Here is a 12,368-nt window from a genome sequence, read left to right as displayed (position 1 = left end):
AATACGGCAATTATATTAAAAATTCTAGAAATGAGCTATCATGTGTGGAGATCAATGGCTTTAAACACAAATGATCAATCTTATGCCCACATTCATGGCATAGTTTGTTGAAATGATCTCATATTGTGCACAAGGGTGCATATTAGAATGGAAAACAATGTTGCCTAAGGAACTTTTCATTTTCTTTGCACGAAAAAATCATTTTCCATTTTTCGAGCGCCCAAAATGAGGTTTTTTTGTGAAGAACCTTCCAAATAATTGTTGCAAAACTGGACCAAATCAATTTTATAAAATATTAGTCCATATTTAATGTACAATATACCAAATGGTTGTGTGTCAAAATTTTGATCCACCTCTTGTGAAAAAGACAAATTTCAGTCGATTTAGTAGGAAGCAGGTCAAATTTGAACTGCATCTGCCGTATAGTTTGCTCTTTATTTTTTCAAAAAAACATTTCTAGGTACATAAGTATCTATTTAATCAGAGAAACACCAAAAGTTTTCCAAGATTTAACCACTAGATAGGAACGGTCATGCCCGCCGTTTTGACCGCATTTTGAAACATGCATGAAAAATTCAAAAAAAATTTGGAAAACCATCGCATTGTGTCTTTATATGTGGCCAAGTTCACAGGAAAAATAATAAACTTGTAATACACAATTATTTTAAAAAAGTGTTCTCGGAAATGTGCTATCACATGTTGAGATCTATGACTTTCAAGCCAAATGATTAATATTATGGCCACATTCATGGCATAGTTTGTTCAAATGAGCTCATATTGTGCATAAGGGTGCATATTGGAATGGCAAACAATGTTGCCTAAGGGAGTTTTCATTTTCTTTGGACAAAAAATTCATTTTCCATTTTTCGAGTGCCCAAAATGAGTTTTTTTGCGAAGGACCTAGTATATATTTGTTACCAAAATGTACCAAATCAATTTTATAAAATACTAGGACATATTTAATGCATAATTAATCAAATGGTTGGGTGTTAAAAGGTTTGATCCACCTCTCATGAAAAAGAAAAATTTCCGCTGATTTAGTAGGAAGCTAGTCACATTTGAACTGGAGCTGCCGTATAGTTTGCTCTTTGTTTTTTCAAAAAATCGTTTCTAGGTACATAAACATCTATTTAATCATAGAAACACCAATATTCAACCATTAGCTAGGAACGGTAATGCCCGCCATTTTGGCCGCATTTTTAAATGGGCATGAAAAATTCAAAAAAATCAAAAAATTGGAAAACCTTCGCATTGTGTCATCATACGTGGCCAAGTTACCAGGAAAATAATAAACTTGTAATACTGCAATTATATTAAAAATTCTCAGAAATGAGCTATCATGTGTGGAGATCAATGGCTTTAAACCCAAATGATCATTCTTATGCCCACATTCATGGCATCGTTTGTTGAAATGATCTCATATTGTGCACAAGGGTGCATATTAGAATGTCAAACAATGTTGCCTAAGGAACTTTCCATTTTCTTTGCACAAAAAAATCATTTTCCATTTTTTGAGCGCCCAAAATGAGGGTTTTTTGTGAAGAACCTTCCAAATAATTGTTACAAAATTGGACCAAATCAATTTTATAAAATATTAGTCCATATTTAATGTACAATATACCAAATGGTTGTGTGTCAAAATTTTGATCCACCTCTCGTGAAAAAGACAAATTTCAGTCGATTTAGTAGGAAGCAGGTCAAATTTGAACTGCATCTGCTGTATAGTTTGCTCTTTATTTCTTCAAAAAATCATTTCTAGGTACATCAGTATCTATTTAATCAGAGAAACACCAAAAGTTTTCCAAGATTTAACCACTAGATAGGAACGGTCATGCCCGCCGTTTTGACCGCATTTTGAAACGTGCATGAAAATTTCAAAAAAAATGAAAAAAAATGGAAAACCTTCGCATTGTGTCTTTATATGTGGCCAAGTTCACAGGAAAAATAATAAACTTGTAATACACAATTATTTTTAAAAAGTGTTCTCGGAAATGTGCTATCACGTGTCGAGATCTATGACTTTCAAGCCAAATGATCAATATTATGGCCACATTCATGGCATAGTTTGTTCAAATGATCTCATATTGTGCATAAGGGTGCATATTGGAATGGCAAACAATGTTGCCTAAGGGAGTTTTCATTTTCTTTGGACAAAAAATTCATTTTCCATTTTTCGAGTGCCCAAAATGAGTTTTTTTGCGAAGAACCTAGTATATATTTGTTGCCAAAATGTACCAAATCAATTTTATAAAATACTAGGACATATTTAATGACCAATTAATCAAATGGTTGGGTGTTAAAAGGTTTGATCCACCTCTCGTGAAAAAGAATAATTTCCGCTGATTTAGTAGGAAGCTGGTCAAATTTGAACTGCAGCTGCCGTATAGTTTTCTCTTTATTTTTTCAAAAAATCATTTCTAGGTACATAAACATCTATTTAATCATAGAAACACCAAAAGTTTTTCAATATTCAACCATTAGCTAGGAACGGTAATGCCCGCCGTTTTGGCCGCATTTTTAAACGGGCATGAAAAATTCAAAAAAATCAAAAAAAATATGGAAAACCTTCGCATTGTGTCATCATACATGGCCAAGTTACCAGGAAAAATAATAAACTTGTAATACGGCAATTATATTAAAAATTCTTAGAAATGAGCTATCATGTGTGGAGATCAATGGCTTTAAACCCAAATGATCAATCTTATGCCCACATTCATGGCATAGTTTGTTGAAATGATCTCATATTGTGCACAAGGGTGCATATTAGAATGGCAAACAATGTTGCCTAAGGAACTTTTCATTTTCTTTGCACAAAAAAATCATTTTCCATTTTTCGAGCGCCCAAAATGAGGGTTTTCTGTGAAGAACCTTCCAAATAATTGTTGCAAAATTGGACCAAATCAATTTTATAAAATATTAGTCCATATTTAATGTACAATATACCAAATGGTTGTGTGTCAAAATTTTGATCCACCTCTCGTGAAAAAGACAAATTTCAGTCGATTTAGTAGGAAGCACGTCAAATTTGAACTGCATATGCCGTATAGTTTGCTCTTTATTTTTTTTAAAATCATTTCTAGGTACATAAGTATCTATTTAATCAGAGAAACACCAAAAGTTTTCCAAGATTTAACCACTAGATAGGAACGGTCATGCCCGCCGTTTTGACCGCATTTTGAAACAGGCATGAAAAATTCAAAAAAAAAATAAAAAAAATTGGAAAACCTTCGCGTTGTGTCTTTATATGTGGCCAAGTTCACAGGAAAAATAATAAACTTGTAATACACAATTATTTTAAAAAAGTATTCTCGGAAATGAGCTATCACGTGTGGAGATCTATGACTTTCAAGCCAAATGATCAATATTATGGCCACATTCATGGCATAGTTTGTTCAAATGATCTCATATAGTGCACAAGGGTGCATCTTGCAACGATGAACAATGTTTCCTAAGGGAGTTTTTGTTTTCTTTGGACAAAAAATCAATTTTCCATTTTGTGAAGAATCTACAATATATTTGTTGCAAAAATGGACCAAATCAAAATTCTAAAATACTAGGCCATATTTAATATATAATTGACCAGTAGTTGGGTGTAAAAAGTTTTTGATCCATCTCTCGTGAAAAAGAAAAATTTCCGGATATTCATTTTCCATTTTTCGAGTTCCCAAAATGTGTTTTTTTTTGTGAAGAACCTGACAGATATTTGTTGGAAAAAAAACTTCTCCATTTTTCAAGAATATTAGACCACATTTTATGAGAAAATTTCTCTATACTAGAAACATATTTTATAGATATTAGACGGTTTTTAGTTACATCATTAACATTTTTAACAAATATTTTGATGTCTAATAGTTTGAACACATGTCTGCATTTTTAAGACACATTGTACATTTGGTTTATATATATTTAACTTTTTTAAATACATGATTGACATATTTTCATATATTCCCAATAAAAACATATTTTCATACATACGTTTTGATGTCTATATTTGTTTTTACACATTGTACATTTTTGTATATATAACATTGTTAATATTGGTTAAAAAATTTAAATACATGATTAACATTTTTAGAAAATCTTGTTTTGTTATCTAATTTTGCATATATATATATATATATATATATATATATAGTAAAATTTCCATATATACGTAACGATGACTAATTTTGCATACACATAAAACTTTTTTATACATATCTAATATTATTTATGATTACCATTTTTTATATGCATGAAACTTTTCAAATACACAAATTTAGTTTTTTAAACACATGATTACATTTTTTGAAATACGTATTAACATTAACATTTTTTTGAATTATACGTTTAGTTTTCTAATAGCTAAATCATATAGCAAGATTCACGAAGGAGTTCATTATTTTCCTATTCTTATAATTTTATATTGTTTAATTGGTTTTGAGATTTTTTTATAAGGAAAAACCTTTTTAGATTTATACAATGAAAAACCTGTTTTTTAGGCAATAATGAAAACTTTTTTTCAGATAACTGATGATCCTTACCAAATGGAATAATGAAAAACTTGTTATTATCCCATTTTCGTTGGGCCGAATATATGTTTTTTCCCACATTTCTTGCTGGATGGGCCGAGGCCTACATGGCGCACAGTAATTTTTTTAAAAAAGGAGGTGGCCTCGTTCCACCGAGGCCCAAGCCCACCGTGACCGACACCTTAAGTACTAATGCATCCACGTTCACAACCTCATGACCATTTATATTGGTCGTAATCAGGTAGAAATAAGGCCGTCAACCACTCTTGTCTGCTTTATGACCATTTGGTGTAAGGAAATTTCAGGGTTTTAGCCCTACCAAGCGAAATGGTCGTGGATTTACGACCAATTCAGCTGGGGTCACTAATAGAAGGTCACAAGTTGACATATTTCTTTTAGTGTTCCTACGGTGGTGGCTAAGCTATATTTATAGTGGCCTTGGTCCTCTTCCCTCAAAACTTAGGTGGGAAGCGATCCCTCAACGGCCAATTTTGAAAGGGGACAAGTAGTACACTTGATCCTGACGAAAGGTGGTCTTCGCCTACAAAGCTTCTGATCATGACATCGTAGTGGCCTCAACGATGACATCTATCCTGCCGTTCTAGCAGTCCTGGTCTTGTTATATGCAAATAGCAACCTTTGGTTGATTCCTTGGGACTCCTCATCTGCGCTTTCCTCATTTGCACGAAAGAGGAAACCTGCCGCTCTATGCCCGCTGGCGCGCGCCCGGCCTTGGTTGTCATGGCCGATGTCACCTCAGCCTCATGAGGTGAGGGCTTGCATAGAAATCTCCGCCCCTCTAGAGGCTAGCTGAGGAAGCCGCTCCTTCGGGAGGTCTTGATGTTGTCCGCCTCGCGAGGCTTGTCCCCTCGCAAGGGTCTTTTCTTGTCGCGGTTGAAGATGGGCCATACCAGGCCATCGACGGAGCCACGCCATGGGCCACAAACACGCAAGTCTGGGTAACTTGGTCCCCAGAATGCCGCAGACGCGCGGCTTCAAGCTTCGGGAGAGCCACATTCACCTCACGAGAGAACTACTTGAAGATGTGGTGCGAGGCAGGGGCCTGAGCACCACCCAGGATGCAGGCGATCGCACGAGGTTCATGGATGCCCCTAGCCCCATCACCCTGTCGGTTGTCATCATTTCTCCTTGGCGGCAGGAGCGGAGGGAGGCCGTCATTGCCCTGAGGATGGTCCTCACGAGGTTGGTCACACCAGGGCCCTAGCGAGGCTGATCCTGCCAGCGGTCCTCGCGAGGCTGGTCATGCTAGTCCTGAAGGGGGTCACGGTTATCCCAGCGGCCTCTTCCACGGCCTCCCCCACGGCCGTAGGCATGGTTGCCCCGCTTGGGGCGACGGCCTAGTCGCCCGTCATGGAGCGCCCTGAGCTCCTGGCAGTCGTTGGTGTTGTGGCTGTGAACATTGTGGAAGATATAGAATGGGCAGTTGCCCCAAGGAGGCTCATCATGGTCACGACCGCGCTTCATCTCGGGCTCTACCACCAGCATGGCGGGGCCCTTGTGTCAGGACCCCGACTCAATGCCACATCGATCTAGCATGTAACACCTCATATCACTTTGCGGCCTCACGCACGGTATCCCCACGGGTGTCGCCTTACCTTTGCCCGGGACCGTTTGCGCCTTTTGGCACACGTATATGATGGTGTCGCTAGCATCCATATGATAAGGAGCCCGGGCTGACATGACTAGTCGTAAACCCAAAGTGGCACAGACTTACAGGGACAGGCATCCATGACCCAGCTTCGAACGTGTCGGTCATCAGCAAGTGGGTCCGGGCTGTAGCACTGGGCTAGCAGGACTCCGGTAAACCGGGCTGTAGCGGGCTAACAGGACTCCGGTACTCAAAGCGTGACATTTCCCCGAAGGGACAGACACAGGAACGAAGAAGGACACATGCCGGCCAGCCTAAGTGTTCCAGAGCAGTAGCAAGCTACCATGGCTCAGCGGTAACACTAGGAGACATTTCCCGGTAAGAGAGGCTACTAAGATAAACAACTAGATAGTCAGATCCCACACATAGCAATACACATTACACGTACGCATAACATGCAAGTATGTGCTGTACAACATGGCATCACAGCATAACTCAACAATCATATAGATAAAGGCTCAGAAGAGCCATCATAGCATTTATTGCAAACAGGGGTCACAAGACCCGTCATACAGAGCATACAAGCAACAAGCGGAAGCATTACATGTCTGGGTACAGACATCTACAAATGAAAAAGGCTGAAGAGCCTGACTATCTACAACATCCGATCAAGATCGTAGCTGAGGTACTAGCTACTAGTCGAAGTCCACGAGAACACTAGTAAGACCGAAGTCTCCGCTGCAAAAACATAAATAAAGCAACATGAGTACAAAGGTACTCAGCAAGACTTACATCAGATCCTATCATACATGCATTTGTATCAAGAGGGTAATGTGGGGTTTAGTTGCAGCAAGCCAGCTTTGACTCTGTGGCTATCCTGTTCTACGACTACCAGAAACTCTGGAGGTGAAACAACGTACACGAGTCCACTAATCACCACACAATACACTACTATGGATTCATCCCCGTCTCCCTACGAGAAGGCCATCCATAGCACTCACACTTGTCTTGAGCATTTTATAGTATCCACTTCAAGTTGTCTATGTACCATGTAAGCATCCAAGAAGTCCATAACCGCGGACCCGGCTATTCGAATAGATCATGTTAACCCTGCAGGGGTGTACTTCTTCACACACGCTCTCGCCACTTACCGCCATGTACACGTCATGTATCTCGGCAACCTTCAAGCGGAAGCCTGGCGAGGGTGTCGGCCACGACCTGACTAACCACACAAGACTCTAGTCCAGGTTTATCGCCTATTCGGGTTCCATCCGCAAGGAGATCCGGCCGGGGTGTCGCTTACGGCCCCAAACGATGTGTACAGGGTTCCCGAGCCCACCAACCGGGTGCCACTCGGTACACCGGCCACGTGTGCCTAGTCTGTCCCAAGCCCACCCTGCCGGGTGCCACTTGGTAGAAAAATAGCACTACCTACAAACACCAGAAACTAGTTGCGACTCCTGGACAGAGATCAAGTTGGTTAATAAGTCGAGAGGGCTTGGAGCCCGGAGCCCAATGTGTGGTAGTATCGAGTCATTGGACAACATACACAGAACTCAGTGCTTAAGGACGGTTCCAGTGAGACAACCCACCATGTACTCCTACATGGCCTCTCACCGCTACCTTTACCAAATCGTGTTCACACACTTCACTCTCAGCATCAGAACATATCGTGACACTCCAATTCATTCCCAATGAACCAGACCTGACACAACTCTAAGCAATAGCAGGCATAGCATGGTAGGAACACATCAGTGGCTTCAATCAACTCCTACACATGCTAGTGGGTTTCAACTATTTACTGTGGCAATGACAGGTCATGCAGAGGAATGGGTTCAACTACCGCAGCACAAAGTAGCAGATGAATCGTTGTTGTCCTAATGCAATAACTGAGAGCAGGAGCGAGAGAGTAGGGTTTTATCGAAATGAACAAGGGGGGTTGCTTGCCTGGTAAATCAACAAGGGAGGCACTGCTTCACAGACAGGTACTCTGGAACGTCTCCGGAGCAGGACCTATCGAGAAGGAACGGTGCCGGCAATCAATACACAATCATATGCAACAATATGATGCATGAACATGGCATGTAGATGTGATGCTGTTGAGCTAATGCAACTAGTGTTCAATTGGTTTGAAGTCCATTTGAACCAAAGGTTCAAATGCATTTCTAAATTAGGTCTCTTATATATGCCATAATGTGTTTTCCCATATTCAGCATGTATAAGTTGGTTTTTCATGCATGAAACTAGTACAGATGGAAAGGTTGCATTTTTCTGATAATTTTTCATATATAAATTATTTAATCTGAGCTACGGTTGAATTTCTATGAATTTTTGAAGTTTAAATCATTTCTGGATTTTCTGAATTATTTTAATTCCAGAAATATATAATTGCGTCAGCATGACGTCATCATGACGTCAGCGGTCAACGCGGCTGTCCAGGTCAAACCTGACGTGTGGGACCCACACGTCAGTGACAGGGGGGTTAACAGGGGTTATTTAATTTAATTAAAAGGTTAGGGGGGCACGGGCCCACTGTCAGTGTCAGGGGGGGGTTAGTTAACGGTGATTAGCACTAAGCTAATCACCTGACGGGCCGGCCCCACCTGGCAGGGCTCAGGCGACGGGGGCTCGTCGCCGGCGACCTCTGGACGCGGCGGAGTCCGCGCCACAGGCCACGGGGACGGCGTCTGAGAGCACCGGGGCGTAGCCCGGGCTCTCGCGCATCTGGTGGGACAGGTGGAAGGAGCGGGGAGGCCGGAGCTCGCCGGAGCAAGGCTCGCGGCGGCGGCCGGAGTTCGGGCGCGAGCGGGATCGGGCTGCGGGGCACGGGGAGGCCACCTGAGGGGCCCGGCGGCACCCTCGTGGCACCAGGAGCGCGAAGGGAGGCTTGGTTTGGGCGGAGGCGGGCCGAGACGGCGGCGGCGACATGGACGGCGGCGAGAGGCTTCGGCCGTGGTGGGGAACGGCGCTACGGCACGGATACGAGGGGGAGAAGAAAGGGAAACGGCGGCGGAGCTCACCGCGATCACGCAGAGCAGCACAGCAGGGTCGGGGGAGACCTGGTGACGGCGAATCGACGGCGGCGGACGGCGGAGCCCGAGGAGGAAGACGATGGCGATAGCGGCGATGGAGGCCATCCGGAGGTGCGTGGCTCGACGAGGAGCTTCAGGGCGAGGGGGCGGAGCTTCCGCGTGTGTCGGGGAGGCGAGGGGAGGTCGGTGGCGATGGCTATGGCGAACGGCGGCGGCGGTGGTTCTCGGGTGAGAGAGAGAGAGCAGGGGGAGAGGAGGAGGGCGAGGGAGAGGGAGTGAGAGCGGTGTGGGGCAGCGCGTGGCGACGTTCCGGACGTCCAGGCGTCGAGGGGGAGGACAGGCAGGCAGGTGCCGTGGCAGCACGGCGATGCGCACGCACCGGCCACACGCCCCTGGCCTACTGGCGGGAGGTGGAGGACGACTGGCGTCGGCCAGTCAGCTGGGCCGAGCTACTGGGCCGATCGGGTAAGTGGCCCAGGTAAGTCCCTCCTTCCTTTATTTCTGTTTTTTCTAATTTTTCTGACATTTGTTTGATTTAATAAATATATTAAATCATTTAATTTTATTATGCCAATTTTTGCAGGAGCTAGATATATTATTCCAGAGCTCTTTTATAAATGGCATAATTTTTGGACCATATTTCATATATATAGAAATATATTTCCAATGCAAATATTTATCGAATTAATCCAAATGGCCAAAATAAATGTCCATGAGCTCCTAAAAATATTGTTTTGATTTTTATCTCTGTCCAATATTTTCAGAGGGCAACATGAGCATTTTCTTGGACCCTTTTGGAGAAATTTTTATTTGGGTCATTTTCAAAAATGATTCTGAGGGTTCCACCAATCCTCATTTCAAATTTAAATGAAATTTAAATATGATGCACAAATGGCTAGCTAGCCTAGGTCATACCAGACTAGGGATGTGACAACTCGCCCCCACTTGACAGAATCTCGTCTCGAGATTCAGGGGTCGACGGAAAGAAAGCGGGGTACTCCAGTCGAAGACGATCTTCTCGCTCCCAAGTAGCTTCTCTCTCGGAATGATGAGACCACTGAACTTTGAGAAACTTGATGTTCTGACGTCGAGTAACACGCTCTGCTTGATCAAGAATGCGAACCGGGTACTCTCGGTATGTGAGGTTATCTTGGAGATCAAGCGTTTCGTGGTCCACTCCGCGGATAGGATCCGAGAAGCAACGCCTGAGTTGAGAGACGTGGAAGACATCATGAACTCGAGAAAGATGTGGGGGTAGTTCCAATTGGTAGGCAACCTCTCCTCGTTTAGCGAGAATGCGAAAGGACCAATGTAACGAGGAGCCAACTTGCCCTTGATACCGAAACGATGGGTACCCTTCAAAGGAGTAACCCGAAGGTAAGCTTGGTCGCCAATTTCATAAGTCATATCCTTATGATGACGATCGTACTGACTTTTCTGACGAGACTGGGCTGTTTTCAAATTCTCACGAATGATGCGAACTTGCTCTTCTGCCTCCTGGATCATATCCGGTCCAAAGAATTGTCTTTCACCGGTTTCTGACCAGTTCAAAGGTGTTCGACATCTTCGTCCATAGAGAACCTCAAAAGGAGCTTGCTTGAGGCTGGATTGGTAGCTATTGTTATAAGCAAACTCGGCGAAAGGAAGACATTTCTCCCAATCCATACCGAATGAGATAACGCAAGCTCTGAGCATGTCTTCGAGAATTTGATTGACCCGTTCCACCTGACCACTCGACTGAGGGTGGAAAGCGGTACTGAAGGAAAGATGGGTTCCCATGGCAGTTTGGAAACTCTCCCAGAAATGAGAAGTGAAAAGACTGCCACGGTCTGAATTGATCTCTAGTGGAACACCATGAAGTGACACTATTCGAGAAATATATAAGTCAGCAAGCTGACTAGCAGTGATACTCTCTCGAACAGGAAGGAAGTGAGCCACTTTGGAGAGACGATCAATGACTACGAAGATAGCGTTATTCCCTCTCTTGGTCCTGGGAAAGCCGGTGATGAAGTCCATACCAACTTTATCCCATTTCCATTCAGGAATAGCTAAAGGCTGAAGGGTGCCAGCAGGTCTTTGATGCTCTGCCTTAACGCGACGACAAACGTCACATTTAGCAATGAACTCAGCGATTTCTCTCTTCATCCTAGTCCACCAGAACCTCTGGCGTAGGTCCTGATACATCTTAGTACTACCGGGATGAATCGTGAGAGGAGATTCATGCGCCTCCTTAAGAATCAACTGCCGAAGATGTTGCTTCTTGGGAACCACCAAGCGATTCTCAAAGAAAACAACACCACGATCATCCATAGAGAAACATCCACCAACTCCCTTCTTAATGTTTCTCTTGATCCGGAAATCCCCGTATCATGCTTCTGGCAGCGATGATCCGATCCTCAAGGGTAGGTTTCGCCACCAAGGTAGAAAGGAATCCGCGAGGAGCAATGTGAAGGTTAAGCTTACAGAATTCCTCATGGAGAAGTGGTTGGCCTTGCTGCAACATGAGATTGTTGCAATAGGATTTACGGCTTAGAGCATCAGCCATGACATTGGCTTTGCCTGGGGTGTAGGTAATCCCTAGATCATAATCTGTGATCAACTCCAACCAACGTCTTTGCCTAAGGTTCAGATCCGGTTGGGTGAAGATATACTTGAGACTCTGGTGATCGGTGTAGATCTCGCAACGTTTACCAAGGAGGTAATGTCGCCAGGTCTTGAGTGCATAGACTACGGCTGCAAGCTCTAGATCATGTGTAGGATAATTCTCCTCATGTGGATGCAACTGTCGAGATGCATAGGCAATCACATGACGATCCTGCATAAGAATGCAACCTAGTCCCTGTCGTGAGGCGTCGCAGTAGATAATAAAGTCTTTAGTGAAATCCGGTGGCACAAGTATGGGAGCAGAAGTCAGGCGTCTTTTCAGTTCCTGAAAACTGTACTCACACTGTGGGGACCACTCGAACTTTTTATCTTTCTTGAGAAGTTCCGTGAGGGGTTTGGCTACTTTGGAGAAGTTTTCAACAAAGCGGCGACAATAGCTGGCTAGACCAAGGAAACTCCTAACTTGTTTAACGGTCTCAGGTGGAGTCCAATCGAGAACGGCTTGAACTCTCTCGGGATTGACAGCAATGCCCTTACCAGAGATTACGTGGCCTAGGTAGGTCACTTCTGGCAACCAAAATTCACACTTGGAGAACTTGGCATAAAGGCGGT

This window comes from Triticum aestivum, chromosome 1B, assembly GCF_018294505.1.
Source record: "Triticum aestivum cultivar Chinese Spring chromosome 1B, IWGSC CS RefSeq v2.1, whole genome shotgun sequence".
Taxonomy (NCBI): Eukaryota; Viridiplantae; Streptophyta; class Magnoliopsida; order Poales; family Poaceae; genus Triticum; species Triticum aestivum.
This window is presented reverse-complemented; position numbering follows the sequence as displayed.